Source organism: Bidens hawaiensis, unplaced genomic scaffold (genome assembly GCF_021521415.1).
Source record: "Bidens hawaiensis isolate Kalapana, Puna unplaced genomic scaffold, B.hawaiensis_p1.1 tig00037899_1, whole genome shotgun sequence".
Taxonomy (NCBI): Eukaryota; Viridiplantae; Streptophyta; class Magnoliopsida; order Asterales; family Asteraceae; genus Bidens; species Bidens hawaiensis.
In genome coordinates this window covers 21666-24514 of record NW_027505509.1, presented here as the reverse complement: position 1 = coordinate 24514, position 2849 = coordinate 21666, and the positions used below count along the sequence as shown (strand labels likewise).

The following is a 2849-nucleotide window of genomic DNA, read 5'->3' as shown; positions in this document are numbered from 1 at the left end:
TTTAAATATATTTATTTACTGTTTGGGCTGTGCGGAAAGAGACAAAAAACTCTTTGTTACTTTTGTGATTTAACAAACGAATTCATGTCAACGCGGTCGTTGACATCAAACTCTAATTTTTTAGTCAACACTATTTCGTCCTCTTCTGCACAACCCTACTTAAAGCACACATATATATAAACAGGTCAACTTCCACCACCAAACACCAAACACTCGGTAACCATGAACCCCGAATCAGAGTGTTCCGTGCATGAGCCAAAATATAGAGGTGTCAGAAAGAGGAAGTGGGGGAAGTGGGTGTGCGAGATCAGAATGCCCAACAGCCGCGAGAGGATCTGGTTAGGCTCGTACGACTCGCCTGAGAAAGCCGCTAGAGCCTTTGATGCAGCCGCGTTCTGTCTTCGTGGCAACGCGGCCAAGTTAAATTTCCCAGACCAACCGCCCAACATTCCTGGTGGAATGTCTCTTTCTACCTCCGAAATACAAGCTGCCGCAACTCGCTTCGCCAACTCGGTTCCTAACGCTGTCGCGCCCGTGGAGACGCATACCTCTGCCTCCGAGTCCACGTCCTCTTTGGTTATGTCACATGATTATAATATCAACAATGTGGACAATTACGATATATTTCCTGGGTTCGATGACTATTTCATGCAACCACCACCTGAGTATCAGTATCCTGATTACGATGAGGATAATTCAAGCGGCGGTGATACCTCGCACGGAACATCATTCCTCTGGAACTATTAATCAACCAGTTACATATATATGCATGCATAAACCAGTATACTTATATTGTTATACGCATACACCACCGGAAAAAACGTGGAAAAGTTTTAGTTGTTTGCAGTGATGGTCATATCATATGACACGTGGACCACATGATGTAGGTGATTAAAATACTTCTAGAAACCAAATCAATTAATCACCTCTGGTTTTTTATCACGTTTTGGTTTTGGCATATGGTGGTGGCCCATGTCAAACGTAAACATCAAGTTATCCCTTCATGTATTATGTATGCACGATACCAATAAGATAGCTTTCACTCTTTATGCATTGTTTAAACTTAAATTTTATTATTGTGACCTCAGAAAAATAATATGTTAGAATCATAATTGATCTGTTAAGCCATCCACAGGTTATAAAACACATTTAACAAATAAGGAAAACACTTTGTTCAAAAACACCAAAAACCAACTCAACAATAAATCCAAAAACATTGCCACATTCTTCATAATTATCACCATCTTTTTTTAAATAACTCATCTCTCTCTGTATATCTTATACCTTAATATTATGTTATTTCTCATTAAAATCAAAACGATTATAATAAAGTGGCAGACAAACAGACAACAAGCTACGTCACAACCCTCTTTTGAATAGCAAAACCAATTCTACTAAAAACAAAGCGTTGTGTCGTAGGAGACGACAAAGTACCATGGACGACACGCTGAACCCTGTTTAGAAAATTCACAGCCTCCGGGGCCAGAAACCCAAATGTATCAAAAGCAAAAGGGAGAAACACATGTTGATTTTCTAAACAGGCTTTCTCGTGTTTGGCAACTTTGCCCGATTTGGCCTTCAACGTAGCCTGACCCAAAACAAATCCGCGGTCCCTGAGCCCGACAAGAGGAGACACTCCTGTAAGGTCCACACAAGCGTGTTTCCCCTGCCCATCAAAACACAAGAATATCAGCTGGTCGTAACGTGGACCTCCCTTCAAGCGGATTTGTAAGAAAGTTAACCGGGGCCTCCTTTTTAGTAGAAATCCCTGCCCGTTTAAAAACATCGCGCGGAACATCCCTAACCAAATCATACCTATATTTAAAACTAGGTAATTATTTGCAATGCACCGCATGGTCTCCAAAGGAATCCAAACAGACTTTGCGGCAAACTGGGCAAGGCTCATCAATCGGAAACATAGGGATCATTAACCAGTACTTAAGGATCGCCCGATACTCCAACCCCGACATGTGTTGGCCTAATCATTCAATAGGGATGACCATTAGAAAATCCTGAGCCCGAGGAGCTCGAAGGCATTCAAACACCGTTTTTTGGCGAGGAGATAGATCAAACTTCGCTACTAAAATCTGGACGATTCCACTAAATAAGGCACTCGCCAACAGAGAAGAGTCCCACAAATATCCATTTTTACTAGTTCTCGACCAAGAACTACACTCTGAAAACGAGTTCCGTAGTGATAAAATCGGAAAATGAGTTTTTTGAGAGCTAAAAGCAAACAAATCTCACCCATTGTGAGTACTCTGACAAACTGTTAATTTACATGAAGGTAGCGTTTGGTATGCAGTAATTACAGAGTGAATGAAATGATTCATTGCATGGGAATGAAAAAAGTGATGTTTGGTTGCTCAATAGAATGGAATCATCCATTACACATTGAATCTCATTCCATCAAAACTATTCCTTCCCACTCCCCTTATTTTTTTTCATTCCATTCCTCCTTCACCATACTTTCTCAACAATACCACCACTTAACAACAACCACCACCACCACCACCACCTGAGCGCCACCATCAACACCGTCATTGCAACCACCACCACCACCTTACCACCAGCGCCACCGTCGCCACCTTACAACCAGCGTTACCATCGCCGCCACCATCATTACAGTAGCCACCGCAACCATTGCCATCACCTCTGCTTGGCCACCACCACTGTCGCTGCCTGACCACCACCACCTGACCGCCACCACCGTTGCCGCCACCCTACCATTTTCATCACTACCAATGCTACCACTGCTTGACCACCGCTACCGCCACCCCCACCAGCACAGCCATCACCACACCCATCGCCCCTACTGCCTGACCGCCACCGCCACCGCCACCACCACC

The 2849-nt window shown here is 43.5% G+C and overlaps 1 pseudogene; it reads left to right on the top strand.

The window, feature by feature from the left end:
• The first annotated feature begins 222 nt into the window (after positions 1-222).
• On the top strand, positions 223-758 carry LOC143613634 (ethylene-responsive transcription factor ERF017 pseudogene; annotated as a pseudogene).
• The last annotated feature ends 2091 nt before the right edge of the window (positions 759-2849 follow it).